Below are 26,779 nucleotides of genomic sequence, written 5' to 3'. Positions count from 1 at the left end.
CACATTCAATGCATCACAATGATAACCTCACGTACTCACACTTTCAGAGTACTCAATCTGACTCTCTCAATTCTTACTCAACACACTTAGTCACTCAACACTATACGGTACCTGCGCTAACTGCTGGTGTGTCAGACTCTGGTGGGGCGGATCCTGCCCAAGCGCCAATATAAAGCCAATATGTCTTGCTACGGCGTGCAGCCCAATCCCATAATAATAAAGCCTAAAAGACATGCTGCGGGGCTATAACCCTTAATTAATTAATAGTGCTTAAAATAGTTTGTACCGATTCCCATTTGATTTTCTTTTCAACCGTTGGTATGTTTTAGAATAGAGAAACAATTGGCTTGTGATTCAAATCAATATAAAGCCTTTGTTTCACAAAACTACACAGATATATACCAAAGGAATAGAAGGCAAAGAATGATTCTAACTTCTAACTTGATAATAAATAAGTATGTATTTATATATAGTTAAGCAGAAATTAGTGAATTAAAAGGACGCACCCGAGTAATTAGTCTCTTCAGTAATTCTATAAAATTCATTAATTTATGACTGAAAGGTCTTCTTCTCGTAATGTGGGTCTTTTGTTTTTGTTATTAAATTTCGCTCATATCTTTCTTTTGACCTTTTCACTTAACGTTTAGTCGAGTATTCAAACGGTAATTCACAAATAGTGCTAAAGTTCTACACATATATTGAGATGATTTTTATTTAACTTACAAAAGTAAAATTATTTATTTTTTTATCTGTTGGGTGATCATTGTATTAAGAAGTGGAGAAAGAAAATGATTATTGCATCTATATATTATTTTCTGCTTTCCTACTCGCTTTTTATTTAGACAATGCTTTTCGACTAGCTTTAGACAAGGCGATGCAATGTTTGTATTTTGCAGCATAAGTCATTTATTTTTAAATTCAAACTAAAAACTATTTTGCGCATAGATCGTTCGTCTCTAAATTCAAACAGCAACTATTTTCTATGAACAGTCAGATTTGAAACTAACCAGCAAGTAGTATAGTTCAATTATTATACTTTCTTGAATTTAAAATCAGATTTAGAATAAAAAACGTAATGTGTGAAAAGAACCTGCGGCCTTTCTTTTTTCTTTAAGAAAATAACAAAAAAAAAAAGTTGTGATGCTCGCAATAAATAATTACTACTCTGATTATCTGTATTTTAAAGTTTTTTTCATATTCAAGTTCCTTATATATCAATTAGCCTATAAAATTGTGGTATAATGATAAATCTTGAAAAAGATAAATTAACACTTTTAATGTCAAAAGAAAAGACGATCCTGCAAAAAATAAACATCAAAATAAGATATCTTAAATAAATCGCTACTAAATAAGATAATTCAAATTAATTAACCATACATTTTTAAATGTAAATTACCAACTTAAGCGGTTTTGTGACATGCATTTATTTTCATGAATACATTAGCAATGAGTTTACGTTTTACCAGTTTAGCCACTAGGTTTCATGTACATAATATGTTGTTTGTTTAAGCTAATCATCTGCTTGCAAAGTAAAGTGTTTGTTTGGGATGAACTTTCACAGTCAATTTATGATGATTTACAGCGACCATTTGTAGAAATTTGTAACTTATTCTATGCATAATTATTTATTCGAAATTTTATATTAATAATATTAATATTATGTTACAAAACTTGATATTATATGATTCGACATACACGCGCAGTGCACGTGCACATAACCTAGTATATATAAAGTCAAAAAGGCCTGCTGCGGCGTGCAGCCCGATCCACAACCTTTCTCACAACACGGCTTTCAGGGCCCAACTCAGTCATCAATCTCTCCAGTCTCCCGGTCTTACAAATATCATGCCAATCAGCCCAAACAATGATGTGTGATACAACAATAAATAGTAACAGAGACTGCGATATGATATGCAAATGATGGATGTGATTGAGAAAAAATATTGTCATTTAAGAAAATAATTCAATAGAAGAAGTCACCCCAGTGGGTCTCAACAGGATAAGCATATAGCCTAGACATGATTTCTAACATGGATTGCAACCCAATTACTCAAACACGTAGGGATCACATGAATAGCAACAAGGTTTGATGACTACACAGTACCACAAAACCGACCGGGTCACAATTACTACAGTGCATATCCATCACCTAGCATGTGCGTCACCTCAACACTAACCACGTAATACGTATTTCAGGGATTCATACCCTCAGAACTAAGTTTAGAAGTGTTACCTCAAACTGTGCAAATCTCTACTGCAACAAGCCCTTGCATCGCGAATCGGCCTCCGAACAATTTGAATCTAGCCACAAACAACTCAATACAATCAACACAAGCTATAGAAATTAATTTCATATGATAAAGATAGGTTCTTTAACAAAAGTCAAAATGTCAATTCAAAGAGTCAACCCCGAGCCACATCTCGGAATCCAACAAAATTAGTAAAACTTGAACACTCATTCAACTACGAGTCCAACCATAACAAAATTACTAAATTTCGACATCAAATCGTCACTCAAATCTCCAAATCTTACTCTCCAATCCCTAGTCCAAAATTCGCAAAATTCTACCTTAAAAATACATAATCTAGGAGGAATTTCAATGGGTATTCAATATTTTTAGATAAAAAAGACCAAAAGTTGCGTACCTCGTGCAATCTAGTGAAAACCCCATCAAAACGTGCCTCAATCCAAACTCTCAAAGTTCAAAATGAAGAAACTACTTTATTTCTCGTTTATAACACTCCTGCCAGCAAAACCGCACCTGCGGCCAAGAATTTCGCATCTGCAAAATCACTTATGCGGTCGCACGTCCGCTTCGGCGAAGAATACGAGACACCCGACCATGCATGTAAGACCCCGTAAAATATTGTAAAGGAAAAATAATGTTTCGTGGTACCAAACTGGGCATAAAGGAAAGTAAAGAAAAAATATTTGGACAGAAAAATGCATTTCTGCGGCCCACTATGCGGCTGCAGAATCACTCCACGGATCGCATAATGGCCGCACAGTGAGGCAGGAATGGACAGTTTTGGATGACATTCTGCGGTCGACTATGCGACCGCAGAACTGTTTTGTGGTTCATTATCCGACAAAAGAACAGGTCTGTGGGCCGCATAGTAACCGCAAACCCAGGCACGCTGCAATAATTTTGGGCATTAATTATGCGGCCGATATGCGGACTGCATATCCATTATGCGGTCGCATATGCGACCGCGTACCCTATTCCGAAGCTTCATTTTTAGGGTTATTATAACCCGGCCCTACTTCGTTAAATAGATAATTTGTACCATTTTTGAGCTAAAATCTAATATTTTGAGGGTGATAGAGTGCCTTAGAGTGGGAGAGTGATCTTCAACCAATTGTCCTTCAATTCTTGCTCAAATCTTTGAAGATTAATAAGTAAAACTCACTAGGTCTTTATCCTAGAGGTAAGATTCTATACCCTAATCCTTAATTTCGAAATTTATCTAAGAATGGGTAATTAGCAAGACAATTCTTGGGTATGTGAGTTATTTATTTTGCATGCATGCATTATCCAAGGCTGTAGGAAGATTGTGAGCTAAAAATGGTAAAGAGTGGGTTGTGGAATGATAGAATCCTCCATAAAAAAACCTTGAAATCTTGATGCACACCTAGTGTTTGATACAATGCTCAAATGAGCTAAAACCATGATCATCTTCCTAATTTTGGTTCAACTTATTTTATTTCTAAAATAGATTGAAGTTGCTGAGAATTTCAGAATATTTTAGAGTTTAAGGAAGCTCAATTGAGGTATGTGGGAAAAACGCTTCTCTTAGAATTGAATCCCACGATATTCATGTAATTTATGTAAGTCCCGAGTGACTCATTATAAAATTGGCTATTCCGAGTAAGTTTGTATTGAAAGATATATGTTCAATAAGTATCCCAAATACTTTATTCATGTTATGTTATAAATTGAGGATGTGTTCAAAATATAGGTTGTGCATTAAAAATGTTAGACTTCAAGTCAAATTCAAACGAAGGCTACTATACCAAATTTTGTGAAGCATCTCTATGTGCCTTAGATTCTTAATTGCTCACATATTTGCTACAAACCTTGATTTAAATCGTTGTTGTTGTTGTTGATGATGATGAAATTAGAAAGTGAAATGGTGAGCATGAAATACTAAATACGGCCAACGTGCCAAGAATGATTTTATAATTGTGGCCACTAGTGCCAATGAAATGAAAAGATGGGAAAGAAGTATGAAATGAGATGGTTGGTATAATAAGGTTTATGTCTCGAATGAGACGGCCTAGCCGATCGGGTCGTGATTACACGCCATACCGCACACATGGTGGTGATTGTGCTGGAAATTATGATTGTGGTTGATGTCTCTAATGAGATGGCCTAGCCGATCGGGTCGTGATCGGACTCCGTGCTAAAAGTACGGTGGTATTGGTATTGTGAATATTGGTATTGTGAACATTGGTATTATGGTACTAGATACCTCCCTACTTAAAATATGGAAAGTTATTTGAACATTGTATTGATTCTAATTTGAGGTTTGATGTTGTTTGAAGCTTCCATTGATATTATGGTTGTACTTGCTCGTATTATTTATCATTCTATTTAGAGGGTGTTTTGTCATTCATACTAGTACTATTCTATATGTACTAATGTTTCTTTTGTCAGGAGCGATGCATCTTCAATGGATGTGGGTGGTTCCACAGCATGAGACACTGATCAGTGATAGCGGTACACCCTCTTCCCTATAGACTTGGTGAGCCCCACTTCATTTCGGGGTCATGTATTTTTCTTCCTTATATATTGTGTTTGAGGTATACATGGGGCCTTGTTGCCGGCGTTATCATAGTACTCTTCTGTATCTATAGAGGCTCTGTAGATATAGTGCGGGTTGTGTATTGGTGCTGGGAAGTCAAAATCATTATGTTGTGTTTGAATTACTATTTTCACTTCAGACTATGAAAAATGTGTGTGAAATTTGAGACTTTAAAATGAAGTAACAAATGGTAAGAAATTGGTATTGCAGACATGATCACTTTATTGTTTGATTAACGAAAATATGTATTCTTTTTATTCGTGAATGAGTTTGGGTAGAAGAAAAATTAATAGGCTTCCTCGGCCGGGTTCACTCGGTTGAGCACCGGTCGCGCTCCCCGAGTTCGGAGCGTGACAATGCGCACCTGCGGTCCCTTCTTCGAACATGCAGGATCGCATCTCAGGATAAACTCATCGCTTCTGCGATCACCAACCACATTTCCCAGTATCGCTTTTACGGAATACTTCGCGCAGGAGCACGTCCGCTTATATGGTTTCTCCTCCGCTCCTGCGCTTCCCAACTACCTTCTCCTCTATCGCACCTGCGCGCACCTAGCCGCTTGTGTGACTCCGCACGTGCGGCCAATCCCTCCGCAAGTGCGATAGCACCAGATATGAAGCAATTCAGCATATCTCCTCAGTCAAATTTTAATCTGCTAACCATCCGGAATCCACCCAAGCCCCTTGGGACCTCAACAAAACATTCAAACAAGTACTAAAATATCATACGAACTCCCTCGAAGAATCAAATTATATCAAACAACACCAAAACCATGAATCGCACATCAATTCAAGCCTAGTGACCTTATGAACTTCTAACTTCCAAAACTAATGCCGAAACCTATCCAATCAACTCTGATTTACCTTAAATTTATGACACAAGTCATAAATAACACAACGGGCCTTTTCCAACTTCTAAAATCAAAATCTGAGCCCAGTAACCACAAAGACAACTCTCGGTTAAACTTCTCAACTCTTCAAACATCAACTTTTCCAACTTTCGCCAATTCAAGCCAAAAATATCTACGGACCTTCAAATCAATATCCGGACACACTCCTAAGTCCAAAATCCCCATACGGAGCTATCAGAACCATAAAACACTATTCTGGAGCCATTTAAATATAGGTCAATATCCGGTTAACTCTTTCAAATTAGGCTTCCAACCTTGTGACAAAGTGTCCTAATTCATTCAAAACATCCTCGGAACTAAACCGACTATCCGATAAGTCACATAACAACAAATGAGCACAAATTAAGCAATGAATTGGGTAACAAGATTATAATACTCAAAACGACTAGCCGAGTCATTACAATCTCGTCTATTAATGTTACACCTGCGCTTTCACTTGATTTACTTCAATTACATGTCCTCTTGGAATTCATGTCTTTACTTTTTATTAGCCCATACCTATTATATGCCTCTAATTGTCACAAGATTTACTTGTTAAATGCCTTAACATGCTACATGCTTTCACTCGCTACACACTTTCACTCGCTATATGTTTCCACTTGCTATATGCTCTACTTACCATATGCCTTCACTGATTAAGTGCCTTTACCTACTATGTGCTTCTTCTTGCTATATGATTGCATATATTGAATGCCTTCATTTGATCCCTTTTCTTACTCGATATACATCCTTGCCCGTTTCATGTATTAATCTCCCCTGCTTAACCGGATTGGGTGAATTGTAGATTGTTTGTGCGATATACCTTATGGAAGCCTTGTCATTATATATGGTGGACTAGTTGTTATTGGACTGCTCATTCTACTCTGTTGAGTTGTATTACCTAGTCGGATACTGCGTGGTCATTTTCTTAGTGTTGTGTTGTGAACTTTTCCAACATTTTGTTTTGGTATTTTCATATGATATTGTTGATATTATTGATCGGATTACACGCTGCAAAGGTGATTAATGTATATGTGGGTGATCGAGTTGCATGCCGCAATGGTATTGATATGAGATATGAGATATGTGATTAATATGTATATATGGGGGACCGGGTTATGCGCCTCAAAACATGTATTATGGTTATTCATGTCTTTTGATTCCTGACATTGTATGATGTTGTGAGACTGAGAAGTGATGATATTTTGGGGTTCTCAGCCATTTGTATTCTTGTTCCACTCATTACGTGATTTTGTGTGTATCTTTTCTCAAATTTTCTCATTCTGCTTATAATCTGCACAGGTACAAATATCAGTAGGTATCTTTTAACTTAAAACTTCGCCACCACTTCACTGAGGTTAGTTAATATAGTTACTAAGTACATGGGGTCAGTTGTACTCATGCTACATATCTACACCATGTGTGCAGATCTTGGAGTCGCGTAGCTGTGGAAAAGGAAGCATTACACAGAAGACGTCCTATCATTCCAAATTTAGGCTACCCCTTGTTCATGGTTATTTAGGACTTAAACTGCGTTTATGTAAACTTTAAACAGATATTGTACTATTTCTTCATTTCAGTTTGTAAATCTAAATCATAGTGGCTCGTGGATTATACTACTAGTTCTTGAGAGGTTGTAGGAAATTTAGTCATTTAATTTCTTGTTATTAATCATTTATCATTTGAGATACCTCGTTCTATGTTTGGCTTACCTTGCATTAGTGTTGGAGCCATCACAACTAGGTAGATTTTGGGTCATGACACTACAACTACCTTGAATTCTGATATGAATTATGGGAAGATGGTGTCATTTTCTCAATCCACAGAGACCCAAAAATTGAAGAATAAAATGGAGCGAGATGGTAATAAGAAGGCCCGCTTCACGGGTAGCTTTGGTGGTTCCTTCAGTGGTAGTGGTAGTAGGAAGGTGATGTTCAGGGGAGGGTCCTCTGGACCGATACAGTCTTTTGCTCAGCCTTCAGCTGGTGCACCACTGTCGCGGTCCGGTCGATAGTAATGGATTCATTTTAGACCCAGTCATGGCAATAGGGGATCGTATTAGCAGGGTCATTCGCACGACAAATTTCAGCGGCAACGGAGGTCCTCCTGCCCTAGGTATGGGAAGATGCACATAGGAGTCTGCTATGTGGACCTTCCCATATGCTACGAGTGTGGTCTTCAAGGACATATTCAGAGAGATTGCCGTTCGTCCCGTCAGAATATTGGTAGGGCTGTGGAACATCCGGCCAGTTCAGCAGCTAGTACTTCTCCAGCAACTCCTCCGGCTCGAGGTACTCTAACACTCGCAGGGCATGGTGTATCTAGGGGTGGTGCACAGGGTTTGGGAAGGCTCGATAGATTCTATGATATGAGGGGCCACCATAGTTCAGAGGTTTCTCTAGATGTCATCATAGGTATATTGATTGCCCAATGACATGATGTGTATGCTCTTATAGATCTTGATTCCACTGTCATATGTCACCCCCTGTGTTGCTATGGAATTCGGGATAGAATCAGAACAACTTCGTGAGTCGTTCTGTGTATCTACTCTAGTTGGTGAGTCTATTATGGCCACGCGGGTTTATAGGGATTGTATTTTCATTGTACATGGTCGAGACACCACAACTGACTTCATTGAATTGGTGATGGTAGATTTTGATGTAATAATGGGGATGGACTGGCTTTATTCATATTTTGCCAAGCTTGATTGCTGAACCAGAACCGTCAGGTTTGAATTTTTGGGAGAGCCATTCATTGAGTGGAACGAGGATGATGTTGTGCCAAAGGATAGGTTTATTTCTACCATTTGGTCCGAGTCACGGATATTAAGGCTGATACACCGACACTTGAGTCTGTACTTGTTATGAATGAATTTCCAGAGGTCTTTCCTAATAAGCTTCATAGGATCTCACCAGACAAGGAGATAGACTTTGGGATCGATGAGTTGCTGGCCACACAGCCCATATCAATTCTACCCTATATAATGGCTCCTACAAAATTAAAGGAATTGAGGGAGCAGTTGAAGGACTTACTACAAAAGGAAAAGGGATGGGTCATTGAGGATGTGTATTGACTATCGGCAGCTCAACAAAGTCACAATGAAGAATAAGTAGCCGCTGCTAAGGATAGATGACTTATTTGATCAGTTGCAAGGTGAAAAGTACATATCCGTGATTGACATAAGATCTGGGTATCACCAGTTGACGATTAGGGAGCATGACATTCCGAAAATAACTTTCTGGACCTGGTATGGGCACTTTGAAATTTTTGTGATGTCCTTTGGGTTAACGAATGCCCTGGTAGCTTTTACGGATCTTATGAATCGAGTCTTCAAGCCTTTCCTAGACCCTTTTGTGATAGTGTTCATTGATGACATTTGTGTGTATTCACGGAGTCGAGAGGACCACACAGATCATCTCAAGGCAGTTTTGCAGACCCTATATTAGCATAATTTGTATGCAAAGTTTTCGAAATGTGAGTTTTGGCTTGAGTCTGTCACGTTTTTGGGTCATGTTGCCTCCATCGAGGTAATCAAGGTTGATCCTCAGAAGATTGCATCTGTGAAGAATTTTCCTAGACCTACAACTCCGATGGAGATTCACAGTTTCTTGGGTTTAGCTGGGTATTACAAAAGGTTCTTGGAGGGTATTTTTTCTCTTGCCCGTCCGTTGACTAAATTGACACAGAAGGCGGCTAAATTCCAATGATCGGATGCTTGTGAAAGGAGCTTTTAAGAGTTGTAGTTAAGGTTGACCATGACACTTGTGTTGACCTTACCGGAGTTTACAGATTGGTTTGTTGTGTATTATGATGCTTCAAGGGTTGGACTTGGGTGAGTACTAATGCAACATGGCAAGGTGATCACTTATGTTTCCAGGAAACTTAAGAACTATGAGAAGAATTATCCAACACATGATTTAGATCTTGTGACAGTGGTGTTTGCATTGAAGATATGGCATTACTATTTGTTTGGGCTCTGTGTGGACATATTTTCACGGACCATAAGAGTCTTCAATACCTCTTCAATAATAAGGAGTTGAATGTAACATAAAGGAGATGGATTAATTTACTCAAGGACTACTCCATTGATATCCTATATCATCCAAAGAAGTCTAATGTTATGGCAGAGAAAGGTAATTGGCCAAGGAAGTTCATCAGTAGATTGGCTCAATTGGGGGCATAACAAAGGTAATTGGCCAAGGAAGTTCATCAGTTGGCTATTTTGGGAGTCCGGATTACTGACCTAGCGAAGGTGGGGTGATTGTGCAAAATGAGGTTGAATCACCACTCACAGTGGAAGTCAAATAGAAACAATATGACGATCCGTGTCTGGTGCAATTCAAGCAGGGGAATCAATAACACAAGACCATGGCTTTTTATCTTGGCACGAATGATCGTATGCTAAGGTACCAAGGGAGATTGTGTGCACCAAATGTGGATGGACTCAGGGAAAGAATCATGACCGAGGCTCACAGCTCCAAGTATTTCGTGCACCCAGGCTCTAAGAAGATATACTATGATCTCAAGGTAGTATATTGGTGGAATGACATGAAGAGGGATGTGGTGGATTTTGTAGCGAGATGCGCAAACTATCAGCAAGTGAAAGCTGAGCACCAGAAGTCGGACGGTTATTTTGAGTGTTACAGCCCTGTTTTCTCATTTAATGCTCAATTCATGCTTTACAGTTGTTATATTACTTGCTGAGATAATTGGTTCGGGTCCGTTGTGGTCTTGGAATGAATTGGAACACTTAGTTCCAAAGTTTAAAACTTTAGTTGAAAAGGTTGGCTGAATGTCGACCTATGTGTAAACGACCTTGGAATAATGTTTTGATGATTTCAATAGCTCCGTATGGTGATTTTGGACTTAGGAGCGTGTCCAGAAAATTATCTGGAAGCTCGTAGCTAAATTAGTCTTGGAATTGCGAAATTAGAAATTTAAGTTTGGAAGTTTGATGGGGGGTTGTCTTTTTGATATCGGGGTCGGAATCTAGTTCTAAAAATTTTCATAGGTTCGTTATGTCATTTATGATTTGTGTGCAAATTTTTAGGTCAATCGGACTTGATGTGATAGGTTTCGGCATCAAATATAGAAGTTGAAAGTTCTTAGTTTCATTAAGCTTTAATTGGGGTTTGATTCATGGTTTTAGCATTGTTTGATGTGATTTGAGGTTTCGACTAAGTTCGTATGATGTTTTAGGACTTGTTGGTGTATTTGGTTGTGATCCTGGGGGCCTCAGGTGAGTTTGAGATGGTTAACGGATCGAAAATTTGGAATAAAAAAAATCTAGAAATTTTGCTTCCGGTGTAACCGCACCTGCGAAGCTTTGATCTCAGGTATGCAAGGACCATCGCAGAAGCGGTTAGGAGTGAAGGGTATGGCAGGTTGCGCAGGTGCGATGATTTTGCCGCACCTGTGAGGTCGCAGATGCGGCTGATTAACCGCAATGGGCAGTTTGGACTCGCCGGAGAAGCTGTGTCCGCAAAAGCAGACTACTTGTCCATAGAAGCGAAAAGGGGCACAAAAGCGGATGCCAAAACCGCAGAAGCAGTTAAAATACCGCATATGCGGAACCCGTCGGCAGTATACATTTCGAAGGGATTCCCGAGTTTTGCCATTTTTGGACATTTCTATCACGGTTTTGGGGCGATTTTCAGAGGGAATTCATGGGAAAACTTGAGGTAGGTCACTTGTGATCATTTCTAGTCAATAATATTGAATTATCATTGAGTAATTCGACTAGATTACGTGTTTTTGAGGTGTATATCGGGAATTTAGACCTAGGAATTTGGAAATAAGATTTGATGATTTGTAAAGTTGATATTAGAGCCTAGGTTACATAGGTCTCACGAGTCAAGAGAAGGTTTAGTAGTCTTGCAGATCGGTACGGAGACGTCTGCACTTATCTTCGAGAGGCTGCCGAACCATTAGGAAAACTTCACTTTCTTGTATTCTTGTCATGCGAATTTGTTGATTCCAGAAACTAAACTTCTGTTATTCTATTCTCTCACATACGGTGACGACACGTACTTTCGAATCAGGTAGACGGCCATCAGTACCACCAATTAGGGCCATGAAAGGTGGGGGCCGCGACATAGGCAGAGGTGCAGCTCGTACTGCAACTAGATCAGCACCTATAGACCTACCAGTTCCTCTAGCTCAGGAGCATATCACAGACGTAGTTGAGCCGGTGGGACCACCTCAGGCACCAGTTGTGCCCAATGTGATTCTAGGCCTTCAAGAGGCTCTAGCCCAGATATTGACTGTTTGCACTAGCCTTGCTCAAGCGGTTACAGTTCCGGCATCGCCAACCACTTCTCAGGCCGGAAGAGATGCTCTAACCCCTGCCGCCCATACTCCAGAGTAGTGGGTGCAAAAACTTCAGACACCGGGGGTATTACCAGCCTAGCCGGTTGTAGCTGCTAAGGCCCATGTGGGTCCTCTTATGAGTGACGGGGAGCAGAAGAGGCTAGAGAGGTTTGGGAGGCTCAGGACTCTATCATTCAATGGGGTTGAGTCAGAGGATGCTTAGGATTTCATAGACCGATGCCAGCGAATTCTTCGCATGTCGGGTAATATGTAGACCGGTGGAGTCTTATTTACTACTTTTTAGTTGTCGGGGGTAGCCTTCATATGGTGGGAGGCCTATGAGCGGAGCAGGGCAACCGATGTTACACCACTTACAGGGCACGCGCTATTCTCTCTCTTCATGGAGAAGTTTGTACCACCAACATGTAGGGAGGAGTTGCGTAGGCAGTTTGAGCAGCTATGCCAGGAAGGTATGTCCGTGACCCAGTATGAGATGAGATTTTCATAATTGGCTCATCAAGCAATCTAGTTGGCTCCCACAGAGAGGGAGATGATTTGGATGTTCATTGATGGCCTCAACTATGGTCTACGTTTTGTTATGACTCTAGAGATTACTTCAGGGGCTAGGTTCGACGAGGTGGTTGATATTGCATAGTGGCAAGAGTAGGTACGTAGTCAGGAGCGTGAAGAGAGTGAGGCCAAAAGGCCTCGTGGTTTGGGTGGTTTCAGCGGTGTTTCTTCTAGGGGTCAGCGCCACTACAGCAGGGATCATCCATATAGGCCCACTTAGATGGCTCATCCGGTTTATTGTGGTGCATCAGCTAGCCATGGTTCATACAATGCTCGTCCGGGTCAGTCACCTCTCAGTGCCCTCCCAGCTCAGGGTTCATTACATGCTCTATCAGTTTAGGATTCATTTGTATCAGGATCTTTCAGTAGCTATTCTAGTTCTCGGGTCCGATTCAGTCTCCACCACTATTGACGGATTGGAGGTGCTACGAGTGTTGCGTGTTTGGGCATGTGAGGAGGTATGGTCCCCGTCTCTTGAGAGGTTCAGTTTAGTATAGGGGTCAAGTTATGACTTCTGCACCAGTTATTTCACCACCTGCCCATCCAACTCGGGGTAGGTCGTAGGCAGCTAGAGGTCGCCCTAGACGGGGAGGCCGATCAGGGGGTGGTCAGGCTCGATGCTATTCTTTCCCTGCCAGGCCAGAGGCCGTTCCTTCAGACGCAGTGATCACATGTAATGTCTTAGTATGCCATAGGGATGCTTATATATTATTTGACCCTGGTTCTACTTATTCGTATGCATCATCATATTTTGCTCGTTATCTGGATATGACCAGTGAGTCCTTAATTTAACCTGCTCATATATCTATGCCGGTGGGCGATTCTATTGTCGTGGGCTGTGTTGTTCGATCGTGTGCGGTGACTATTAGGGGATTGGAGATATTTAATATCTTATTGCTTAATACGACTGATTTCGACGTAATTCTAGGTATGGATTAGTTGTCCTCATGTCATGTTATTCTAGATTGTCACGCTAAGACTGTGACCTTGGCGATGCCGGGGTTACCTAAGATAGAGTGGAGAGGTCCTTTAGATTGTGTTCCCAGTAGGGTGATTTCATATCTGATGGCCCAACGGATGGTTGGGAAAGGGTGTTTATAATATTTGGCCTTTGTAAGGGATGTTAGTGCTGATACTCCTATTATTGATTCTGTTTTGGTAGTTCAAGACTTTTCGGATATGTTTCCTGCAGACCTTTGTGAGGGATGTTAGTGCTGATACGCCACCCGACAGGGATATTAATTTTAGTATTGCCTTGGTGTCGGGCACTCAGCCCATTTCTATTCCTCTGTATCGTATGGCACCAGTAGAGTTGAAGGAATTGAAAGAGTAGCTTCATAAGCTTTTTGATAAGGAGTTCATTAGGCCTAGTGTGTCGCCTTGGGGTGCACCGGTTCTGTTTGTGTAACGACCCCATCGGTCGTTTCAAGAGTTATAGCCCCGTTTACCCCCATTTCTGCTTCTTTTTGTATTATTCAGCTGTATTGTGTTATACCGGGTTAGTCGGTTCGGGTCCGAAGTGGTTTCGGAGTGAATTGAGATGCTTAGTCTCTTATTTGGAAGCTTAAGTTGGAAAAGTCAACCAGATGTTGACTTATATGTAAACGATCCCAGATTTGAATTTTTATGGTTCCACTAGCTCCGTTAGGTGATTTTGGACTTAGGAGCGCGTCCGAAATGTGATTTGGAGGTTCGTAGTGGAATTAGGCTTGAATTGGAGAATGTTGGAAATTTGGTGATTTTGGTAGGCAGTGGAAAATTTGATATCGGGGTCGAAATGAATTTTCGAAAGTTGGAGTAAGTTTGTAGTGTCATTTTTGACGTGTGTGTAAAATTTGAGGTCATTCGGATGTGGTTTGGTAGGTTTCGGCGTCGTTTGTGGAACTTGGAAGTTTGGAAGTTTTTAGACTTGAATCTGAGGGTAATTTGGTATTTTGATGTTGTTTTGAGTGATTCGAAGGTTCGACTAAGTTCGTATGAGGTTATATGACTTGTTGGCATGTTTGGCTGAGGTCTCTAGGGCTTCAGATGTGTTTTGGGTGGTTAACGAATCAAGTTTGAAGTTTGGAGAATTGCTGAAGTTGGCTTGTTGCTGGTGTAATCGCACCTACGAGGGTATCGCCACAAGTGCAATGCCGCAGGTGCGGTGGGATTGACACAGCTGCGGAAGTGATTTGGATTGGGGAAAACCGCAGGTGCGAGTGGGTGTGCGCATCTGCGAGCCCGCAGGAGCGGGTAGTTGCCCACAGAAGCAGAATAGAGGAGGTCTGGCAGTAGCTACAGGTGCGAGGTGCGCATTTTGAGCTGCAGGTGCAAAAGGCCTGGGCATAACCTATAAATAGAAGACTTCGTGAACTTAGAGCTTGGAGCTTTTGGAGTGGTTTTTGAAGGGAATTCAAGGGTTTTCCCAGAGGTAAGTTGCTTGAGCTCTAATACTCCTATGGTGTTTTTCCGTTGTTTTCTCATCTAATAGTGGGAATTAGGAGTGAAAATAGGGGGGTAGGGCTTGGGATTTTGGAGAGTGTGGTTTGAGGAGTTGAGGGACCAACTAATGTCGGATTTTAAAAAACTTTCGTATGGTTAGACTCGTGAGTGAATGGGCTTTCACGTTTTGTAACTTTTGTCAGATTTTGAGGTGTGGGCCCGGAGGGGCCGGGTTTGAGCCACTTTCGGGATTTGAGTCTAATTTAGTATTTTTTTTCTTGTGGAATTTATTCCTTTAGCACATATTGATGGTACTGTACTGGTTGTGACTAGATTCAGAGCATTTGGAGGCCGAATCGAGGGGCAAGAGCATCGCGGAGTAGAGTTTTGCTCGGTTTGAGGTAAGTATCGATTGTAAATCTAGCCCTGAGGGTATGAAACCCCGGATTTTTGTGTCATGTGACTTTTTGGAGGTGACACACATGCTAGTGACGGATGTGTGGGCGTGCACCGTTGGTAATTGTGACTTGGTTCATCCCGTAGGAACCTTAAAGTTGAATATAATGTTGTAGCTATATGCCTCTTTTGTGTTTTTAGAAAGATTTATAGTAAATCATGCTAGATGCTATATCTAGGCCTTATGCCAGTATTGTTTGGACCCTGGGAGGTCTTTTCTTGCTGTATTCTCACTGTGTTTGGTTGATAATTTGTACTCAGTCATGTTCATGCATTTTTTTATCATAGCTCAGTCTCTGTTACTTTATTTGTATCATATCAATGTTGTTTGGGCTGATTACTTGATTTCTGAGAGCCCGAGAGACTGGAGAGATTATGACTAAATGAGGCCGAGGGCTTGATTGTGAGGACATTTATGGGATCGGGCTGCATGCCGCATTGTGTTTCATTGATTCTGCCATGATGGGCATTGATATAGCGCTTGGGCTGAAGGAGCCCCTCCGGAGTCTATACATACCCCCAGTGAGCGCAGGTACCTGCTGAGTGCGAGTGACGGGTGTCGGGTGCCGAATGCCGAGTGCTGAGTGAATGTGAGGCATGAGCGATTGGGAGGCATGAGTGATTGTGAGGTTGGAATGATTGGGAGGTGTGAGTGATGTTTTGCCCGAGGGGCGGTATATGATTTCATCCTTTGTTCTCATAGCTGCTTTGAGTCCTTGTTTGAGAACTGTTGAAAGATATTTTATTGGTTTTACCTAAACTAGATTTAAACAAGCTGATTTGACTTAAACACTGGTTTTTAAAGCATGTTGTACTTTTCGGAGTTTTGTGATATGAACTATACTTGCATCTAGCTCGTCACTACTTCTCAGCCTTTATTTACTGCTGTTACTTACTGAGTTGGTGTAATCACATTACTCCCTGCACCTTGTGTACAGATCCAGGCATTTCTGTCCACGGTAGCGGTTGTTGATAGATTCAGTAGCGGATCATCGGAGATAGCAAGGTAGTTGCCTGGCGATCGCAGTCCTGTTTTTCTTCTTCCTTATCTTCCCCTTAGTTGTATTAGTTTTTCCCAGACTATGCTAGTCTTGATGTTATCAGACAGTTTGTAGTAGTTGCTTATGACTTAGTGATACCCCGATGTTGGGCTATCTATTCCGCATTTTTTTTTATTTTGGTTTAAACTCTTTAATGAAGATTCTATTAAAGTAAAGCTTTGGCTTATCTTTTAAATGAAATATCGATGTGTTTTGGAAATGTGTCGGCTTGCCTAGTACCACCATAGGCGCCATAACGACAGAATTAAGTTTTGGGTCGTGACAAGTTGGTATCAAAGCCTAGGTTACATAGGTCTCATGAGTCATGAGCAGGTTTAGTAGAGTCTTGTGGATCGGTACCGAGATATCTGTACTTATCTTTGAGAGGCTACAGAACCTTTAGGAAAATTCCACATTCTTGAATTCTTATCGTGCAAATCTGTTGATTCTAGTAACTAACCATCTGTTGTTTCATTCTCTCACAGATAGTGAGGACTCGTACTACCGGTCAGAAGGGCTAGCCATCAGTACCACCAGCCAGGGCCGCGAAAGGCCAAAGCCGCTGTAGAGGCCGTTGTAGGGGCAGAGGTGCAGCCCGCATAGCAGCTGTGGCAGTACTTGCAGATCCACCATATCAGGACCAGATTCCAGTTGTTGATGCACCAGCTCAGGCACCACCTGTGCCTATTGTGATTCCAGGCCTTCAGGAGGCCTTAGCTCAGATTCTGATCGCGTGCACCAGCCTTGCTCAGGCTCTCTCTGTTTCGGCCACAACAACCACTTCTCAGGCCGGGGGAGGCACTCAGACTCCCGCCGCTCGCACACTTGAGCAGGTTGTTCAGAGACTCCAGACACCGGGGGGACCACCAGCGCAGCCGGTTGCGGCTGCTCAGGACTATGTGGTTCCTGTTATGCCTGAGGATGAGCAGCGTAGATTTGAGAGATTTGGGAAACTCCAGCCTCCATCTTTTAGTGGTGCAGAGGGTGCGGATGCACAGGGTTTCTTGGATAGGTATCAGAGGATACTCTGTACTGCAGGTATTCTGGAGACCAGTGGGGTCTCGTTCACTATCTTCTAGTTCTCTGGGGCTGCATTAAGTTTGTGGGAGGCTAACGAGAGGCATAGGCCAGTTGGTGTAGCACCCCTTACTTGGCAGTAGTTCTCCGTTATCTTTCTGGAGAAGTTGTGCCTCAACCCCACAGAGAGGAGCTGCACAGACAGTTTGAGCAGCTTCGTCAGGGTGATATGTCTGTGACACAGTATGATCTGCGATTCTCAAAGATGGCCCGTCATGCTATCTGGTTGGTTCCCACAGACAGAGAGAGGATCAGGAGGTTTATAGATTGCCTCACTTTTCAGCTTCGATTGCTTATGACCAGAGAGAGAGTGTCTGGTGCTACTTTTGATGAGTTTGTCGACATTGCTCGGCATATTGAGATGGTTTGAGGTCAGGAGAGGGTTGAGAGGGAGGCCAAGAGGCCTTGTAGGCTGGTTGGATTTAGTGGTGCTCCTCATGGGGGTCAGTTCCAGCACGGTAGAGGCCGTCCATTCAAGCATGCTCAGTCAGCCCGCCCAGTACACCATGGTGCATCATCGAGCCATAGTTCTCACAGTCCTCATCAGGGCCACTCATCACTCAGTGCCCTCCCAGCCCAAAGTTTGTCCCGTGCTCCATCAGTTCAGGGCTCCTCCATGCCAGGTTCTTCTACCAGTTATCCCGGTGCTAGGGGTTCTCTTCAGTCCCCTAGCACCAGAGAGTTGTTTTGAGTGTGGGGAGTTTGGGCATATGTGGATGCAGTGTCGTCATCAGCCAGGGGTCGCCCTAGAGGGGGAGGCCGATCAGGTGGTGGTCAGGCCCGTTTCTATGCACTCCAAGCCAGACCAGATGCTATTGCTTCAGATGTTGTGATTAAAGGTATTGTCTCAGTTTGTAACAGAAATGCCTCTGTATTATTTGACCCTGGTTCCACGTATGCATATGTTTCCTCGTATTTCACTCATTTTCTCGATATTCCCCATGATTCTTTAGTTTTATATGTTCATGTATCTACTCCTGTGGGCGATAATATTGTTATGGACCATTTGTATCGGTCATCTGTGGTGGCTATTGGGGGTCTAGAGACTCGAGTGGACCTTTTACTGCTCAGTATGGTTGACTTCGAGGTGATATTTGGTATGGATTGGTTATCTCCATGCCATGTTGTTTTATATTGTCACGCTAAGACTGTGACGTTGGCGATGCTGGGATTCTCGAGGGTTGAGCGGAGCGGTTCTGTAGACTATGCACCTAGTAGGGTGATTTCATATTTGAAGGCTCAGCGTATGGTTGAGAAGGGTTGTCTATCCTATCTGGCTTTTGTGAGGGATGTTAGTGCAGAGACTCCTACCATTTATTCTGTTCCGGTGGTACATAATATTTTGGATGTGTTTCCTGCAGACCTGCCGGGCATGCCCTCTGATAGGGATATTTACTTTAGTGACGGCACTCACCCTATTTCTATTCCACCGTATCGTATGACACCAACAGAGTTGAAGGAGTTGAAAGAATAGCTTCAAGAACTCCTTGATAAGGGGTTTATTCGGCCTAGTATGTCACCTTGTGGTGCACCGGTTCTATTTGTGAAGAAGAAGGATGGCTACATGAGGATGAGCATTGATTATAGGTAGTTGAACAAGGTCACAGTCAAGAACAAGTATCATTTGCCTCGTATTGATAATTTGTTTGACCAGCTTCAGGGAGACAGGGTGTTCTCCAAGATTGATTTGAGGTCCGGGTATCACCAGCTGAAGATTCGGGATTCGGATATTCTTAAGACAACTTTCAGGACCCGTTATGGCTATTATGAGTTCTTGGTGATGTCTTTTGGGCTGAAAACTACCCCAGCATCATTCATGCATTTGATGAACAGTGTATTCCAGCCCTATTTGGACTCGTTGTTATTGTATTCATTGATGACATCCTGGTGTACTTTCCTAGCCAGGAGGAGCATGCTCAGCATCTAAAGATTGTGTTACAGAGATTGATGGAGGAGAAGCTTTATGCAAAGTTCTCCAAGTGTAAGTTTTGGCTCGATTCAGTAGCATTTTTGGGGCACATGGTGTCTAGTGAGGATATTCAGGTAGATTCGAAGAAGATAGAGGCGGTGTAGAGTTGGCCTAGACTGTCCTCAGCTATGGAGATAAGGAGCTTTCTTGGTTTGGTGGGCTATTACCGTCGCTTTGTGGAGCGATTTTCATCTATTGCATTGCCTTTGATCAAATTAACCCAAAAGGGTGCTCCATTCAGGTGGTCGGACGAGTGTGAGGAGAGCTTTTAGAAGCTCAAGACTACTTTGATTACAGCTTCAGTGTTAGTTTTGCCATCAGCTTCAGGTTCTTACACCGTGTATTATGACGCCTCGAGGATAGGCATTGGATGTGTTCTGATGCAGGGGTAGGGTGATTACCTATGCCTCGCGCCAGTTGAAGACCCATGGGAAGAACTATCCTGTCCATGATCTTGAGTTAGCAGCCATTGTTCATGCCTTGAAGATTTGGCACCATTATTTGTATGGGGTTTATTGTGAGATCTATACTGATCACTGGAGTCTGCAGCATCTGTTTAAGAAAAAGGATCTTAATTTGCGTCAGCGGAGATGGTTAGAGCTTCTTAAGGACTATGATATCACTATTTTGTACCATCCGGGGAAGGCCAATGTGGTGGCCGATACTTTGAGTCGACGGGCGAAGAGTTTGGGGAGTTTAGCATATTTTTCGACAGCAGAGAGACCCTTGGCATTGGATGTTCAGGCCTTAGTGGGCCATCTTGTTAGATTGGATATTTCGGAGCCGAGTCGGGTATTGGCTTGCATGGCCTCCAGGTCTTCTCTTTATGACCGTATTAGGGAGCGTCAGTATAATGACCCCAACCTGCTCGTTCTTCACGACAAGGTCCGGTGAGGTGATGCTGGGGATGTGACTATTGGTGATGACGGTGTGTAAAGGATGCATGGCCGGATATGTGTGCCTAATGTACATAGGCTTCAGGATTTGATTCTTGTGGAGGCCCACAACTCGCGGTATTCCATCCATCTGGGTGCCGCAAAGATGTACCAGGATTTGAGACAACACTATTGGTGGAGGCTCTGATGGTAAGCAACCTCCACTTTCAACCAAGAGGTTGTGAGTTCGAGTCACCCCAAGAGCAAGGTAGGGAGTTCTTGGAGGGAAGGATGCCGAGGGTCTATTGGAAACAACCTCTCTACCTTATGGTAGAGGTAAGGTCTGTGTACACACTACCCTCCCCAGACCCCACTAGTGGGATTATACTGGATTGTTGTTATTGTTGTTGTTGTTATACTATTGGTGGAGGTGGATGAAAAAGGATATAGTTGGGTTTGTGGCTTGGTGACTCGACTGTCAGCAGGTTAAGTATGAGCATCAGAGAGTGGGTGGCTTGCTTAAGAGATTAGAGATCCCGGAGTGGAAGTGGGAGCGGATCACCATGGACTTTGTAGTTGGGCTCCCATGGACTTCGAGGAAGTTCGATGCTATTTGAGTTATTGTGGATCGGCTGACCAAGTTCGCGCACTTCATTCCAGTTGGTACCACTTACACTTCAGAGCGGTTGGCTGAGATTTATATCCGAGAGATTGTTCGCATGCATGGTGTCCCAGTTTCCATCATTTCAGATAGGGGTGCTCAGTTTACATCGCAATTTTGGAGGACCATGTAGCGGGAGTTGGGTACCCAGGTTGAGTTTAGCACATCTTTTCACCCCCAGACGGACGGACAGTCCAAACGCACTATTCAGATATTGGAGGACATGTTGCGCGCTTGTGTCATTGACTTTGGGGGTTTATGGGATTAGTTTCTGCCGCTCGCGGAGTTTGCATATAACAACTGTTATCAGTCGAGTATTCAGATGGCTACATACGAGGCTTTATATTGGAGGAGGTGTAGATCTCCGGTAGGATGGTTTGAGCCAGGTGAGGCTAGGCTCTTTGTTACAGACTTGGTCCAGGATGCATTAGATAAGGTGAAATTGAATCAGGAGCGGCTTCGCACAGTGCAGTCTAGGTAGAAGAGCTATGGGGACAGGAAGGTCCGTGATATGTCTTTTATGGTTGGGGAAAAGATTTTGCTGAAGGTATCATCCATGAAGGGTGTTATGAGGTTTGGGAAGAGGGGCAAGTTGAGCCCCCGGTTCATTGGGCCTTTTGAGGTGCTTCAGAGGATAGGGGATGTGGCTTATAAGCTTGCCTTGCCACCCAGTTTGTCGAGTGTGCATTCGGTATTTCATGTTTCCATGCTCCGGAAGTATGTTGGCGATCCGTCCCATGTTTTGGACTTCAGCACGGTTCAGTTGGAGGGTGATATGACTTATGATGTGGAGCCGGTAGCCATTTTGGATTGGCAAATTCGGAAGTTGAGGTCAAAGGATATAGCTTTAGTGAAGGTGCAGTGGAGAGGTCAGCCTGTGGAGGAGGCCATCTGGGAGACCGAGCGGGAGATGCAGAGCAGATATCCACGCCTATTTGAGACTCCAGGTATGTTTCTAGACCCGTTCGAGGACGAATATTTGTATAAGAGGGGGAGGATGTAACGACCCGGCCAGTCGTTTCGAGATTTATAGCCATGTTTCCCCCCATTTCTAATTCTTTTTGTATTATTCAACTGTATTGTGTTATACCGGGTTAGTCGGTTCGGGTCCGGAGTGGTTTCGGAGTGAATTGAGATGCTTAGTCTCTTATTTAGAAGCTTAAGTTGGAAAAGTAAATCGGATGTTGAATTATGTGTAAACTATCCCGGATTTAAATTTTGATGGTTCCATTAGCTCCGTTAGGTGATTGTGGACTTAGGAGCGCGTCCGAAATATGATTAGGAGGTCCGTAGTGGAATTAGGCTTGAATTGGCAAAAGTTGGAAATTTGGCAATTTTGGTCGGCAGTGGAAAATTTGATATCAGGTTCGAAATCGATTTCCGGAAGTTGGAATAGTTTTGTAGTGTCATTTGTGATACGTGTGTAAAATATGAGGTCATTCGGACGTGGTTTGGTAGGTTTCGGCGTCGTTTGCGGAACTTGGAAGTTTAGGAGTTGTTAGGCTTGAATATGAGGGTAATTTGGCGTTTTGATGTTGTTTTGAGTGATTCGAAGGTTCTACTAAGTTCGTATGAGGTTATATGACTTGTTGGCATGTTTGTTTGAGGTCTCGAGGGCCTCGAGTGTATTTCGGGTGGTTAACAGATCAAGTTTGAAGTTTGGAGAATTGTTGAAGTTGGCCTGTTGCTGGTGTAATCGCACCTGCGAGGGTATCATCACAGGTGCGATGCCGCAGGTGTGGTGGGATTGACGTAGGTGCAGAAGTGAGTTGTATTGGGTAAAACCACAGGTACGACTGGGTGTGAGCATCTGCGAGCCCGCATGAGCGGGTAGTTGCCAGCAGGAATGGGTAGATGCCCGCAGAGAGGAGGTCTGGCAGTGGCCGCAGGTGCGAAGTCTTTTCCGCACCTGTGAGGTCATAGAAGTGGATAGGGGGCGTAGGTGCAGAGATGGGGATTTAAGTGAATTTCTGTAGATGCGGAGATTTTTGCGCAAAAGCGGCACCGCAGGTGCGCATTTTGAGACGCATGTGTGAAAAGCCTGGGAAAAAGCTATAAGTAGAAGACTTCACAAAATTTTGCTCATTTCCACCATTTTCAAGTCGGACATGGAGCTTTTGGAGTGATTTTTGAAGGGGATTCAAGGGTTTTCACATAGGTAAGTTGCTTGAGCTCTAATACTCCTAACTATGGTTTTTACCCGTTGTTTTCTCATCTAATAGTGGGATTTAGGAGTGAAAATAGGGGGTTAGGGCTTGGAATTTTAGAGAGTGTAATTTGAGGAGTTGAGGGACCAAATGATGTCGGATTTTGATAAACTTTGTAAGGTTAGACTCGTGAGTGAATGGGCTTTCAAGTTTTGTAACTTTTGTCGGGTTTCGAGGCATGGGCCCGGGGGATGGGTTTGAGCCAATTTCGGGTTTTGAGTCTAATTTGATAGTTTTTCTTGTGGAATTTATTCCTTTAGCACATATTCATGGTATTGTACTGGTTGTGACTAGATTCGGAGCATTTGGACGCCGTATCAGGGGCAAGAGCATCGCAGAGTAGAGATTTGCTCGGTTTGAGGTAAGTAACAGTTGTAAATTTAGTCTTGAGGGTATGAAACCCCGAATTTTTGTGTCATGTGACTATTTGGAGGTGACGCACATGCTAGGTAACGGGCGTGTGGGCATGCACTATTGGGGATTGTGACTTGGTCCGTCTCGTAACAACTGTAAAGTTGAATATACTGTCGTAGCTATATGCTTCTTATGTGTTTTTAGAATGATTTATAGTAAATCATGCTAGATGCCAGGTCTGGGCCTTATGCCAGTATTGTTTGGACCCTGGGAGGTCAGTTCTTGCTGTCCTCTAACTATTTTTGGTTGATAATCTGTACTCAGTCATCTTCATGCATTTTTACATCATAGCTCAGTCTCTGTTATTTCATATCAATGTTGTTTGGGCTGATTACTTGATTTCTAAGAGCCCGAGAGACTGGAGAGATTATGACTGAGTGAGGCCGAGGGCCTGATTGTGAGGACATTTATGGGATTGGGCTGCGTGCCTCAGCATGTTTTATTGATTCTGCCATGATGGGCATTGATATAGCGCTTGGGATGAAGGAGCCCCTCCGAAGTCTGTACACACTCCCAGTGAGCGTAGGTACCTACTGAGTGTGAGTGCCAAGTGCTGAGTGATTGGGAGGCACTAGTGATAGGGAGGCATGACTTATTGTGAGGTTGGAGTGATTGGGAGGACTGAGTGATGTTTTGCCCGAGGGGCGGTATATGATTTTATCCTTTGTGCTCATAGCTGCTTTGAGTCCTTGTTTGAGAACTGTTGAAAGGTATTTTATTGGTTTTACCTAAACTGGATTTAAACAAGCTGATTTGACTTAAACACTGGTTCTTAAAGCATGTTGTACTTAAAGAAATTTTTGTGATATGAACTATACTTGCATCTAGCTCGTCACTACCTCTCAACCTTTATTTACTGTTGTTACTATCTGAGTTATTGTACTCATATTACTCCCTGTACCTTGTGTGCAGATCTAGGCATTTCTGGCCACGGTAGCGGTTGTTGATAGATTCAGTAGGGATAATCGGAGATAGGAAGGTAGCTGCCTGGCGATCGCAGCCCTATTTTTCTTCTTCCTTATCTTCCCCTTAGTTGTTTTAGTTTTTCCCAGACTATGCTAGTTTTGATGTTATCAGATAGTCTGTAGTAATTGCTCATGACTTAGTGACACCCTAATGTCGGGCTATCTATTCCACATTTTTTTTAGTTTGGTTTGAAATCTTTAATGAAGATTCTAGTAAATTAAAGCTTTGACTTATCTTTTAAATGAAATATTGATATGTTTAGGAAATGTGTCGGCTTGCCTAGTACCACTATAGGCGCCATCACGATAGAATTTAGTTTTGGGTCGTGACAGTTTGTGTTGAAGAAGGATGGTACTATGCGGATATGCATTGACTATAGGCAGTTAAACAAAGTTACAATTAAGAACAAGTATCTTTTGCCACGCATGATGATTTATTTGAACAGCTTCAGGGGCGAGAGTGTTCTCTAAGATTGATTTGAGGTATAGGTATCACTAGTTGAAGATATGAGACTTTGATATTTCGAAGACGACATTCAGGACCCGCTATGGTCATTGTGAGTTCCTTGTGATGTCTTTAGGGCTGACCGATGCCCTAGCAACATTCATGTATCTGATGAATAGTGTATTCCAACCATTTCTTGATTCGTTTGTCATAATATTTATTGATGATATCTTGGTGTTCTCGCGTAGCCAGGAGAAGCATGCACAACATTTGATCATTGTACTACAGAGGTTGAGGGAGGAGAAACTTTATTCCAAGTTCTCCAAGTGTGAATTTTGGCTTATTTTAGTGGCGTTCTTGGGGTACGTGGTATCCAGTAAGGGAATTAAGGTGGATCCAAAGAAGTTCGAGGAAGTTCAGACATTCGGAGTTTTCTCGACTTGGTCGAATAGTTTCATCGCTTCGTGGAGGGTTTCTCGTCCATTGCAGTGCCTTTGACCAGGTTGACCCAGAAGGGTGCTCCATTCAGGTAGTCGTATGAGTGTCAGGAGAGCTTTCAGAAGCTCAAGACTACCTTGACCGCAACTGTAGTTCTAGTTTTGCCTTCAGTATCGGGTTTTTATACAGTGTATTGTGATACTTCTCTAATTGGTATTGGGTGTGTCTTCATGCAGGAGAGTAAAGTGATTGCTTATGCTTCACGTCAATTGAAGTCTCATGAGAAGAACTACCCAGTTTATGATTTGGAGTTGACGGCCATCGTTCACGCAATAAAGATTTGGCGGCATTATATCTACGGTGTATCTTCCAAGGTATTTACGGATCATCGGAGTCTCCAGCACTTGTTTAAGCAGAAGGATCTAAATTTGAGGCAGCAGAGCTGATTGGAGCTTCTAAAGGACTATGATATTACCATTTTGTATCATTTCGGGAAAGCTAATGTGTCTAATGTGGTGGAAGATGCCTTGAGTAGGAAGATGGTGAGTATGTGTAGCCTTGAATTTATTCATGTTGGTGAGAGACCGCTTGCATCAGATGTTTAGGCCTTGGCCAATCAGTTCATAAGGTTAGATGTTTTGGAGCCTAGTCGGGTTCAGCCTTGTGTGGTTTCTCGATCTTCCTTATATGATTGAATCAGAGAGCGTCAGTATGACGAACCCCATTTGTTTGTCCTTAAGGACATGTTTCAGCACGGTGATGCCAAGGAGGTTCCTATTGGGGATGATGGGGTGTTGCGAATGCAGGGTCAGATTTGTGTGCCCAATGTAGATGAGCTGCATGAGTTGATTCTTGAGGAGGCCCACAGTTTGGGGTATTCCATTCATCCAGGTGCTGCAAAGATGTATCAGAACTTGAGGCGGCACTATTGGTTGAGGAAGATAAAGAAAGATATAGTGGGGTTTGTAGCTCGTTGCTTAAATTTTTAGCAGGTGAAGTACAAGCATAAGAGGCCGGGCGCTTTACTTCAGAGGCTTGACATTCCGAAGTGGAAATGGGAGAGTATCATCATGGACTTCGTAGTTGGGCTCCCACGGACATTGGGGAAGTTTGATGCTATTTGGGTAATTGTGGATCGCTTGAGTAAGTTCGTCCATTTCATTCCAGTTGGGACTAACTATTCTTCGGTGTGGTTGGATGATTTCTATATCCGTGAGATTGTTCACCTTTACGG

The sequence above is a fragment of the Nicotiana tabacum genome, chromosome 15, assembly GCF_000715075.1.
Source record: "Nicotiana tabacum cultivar K326 chromosome 15, ASM71507v2, whole genome shotgun sequence".
In the NCBI taxonomy this organism is placed as follows: domain Eukaryota; kingdom Viridiplantae; phylum Streptophyta; class Magnoliopsida; order Solanales; family Solanaceae; genus Nicotiana; species Nicotiana tabacum.
This window is presented reverse-complemented; position numbering follows the sequence as displayed.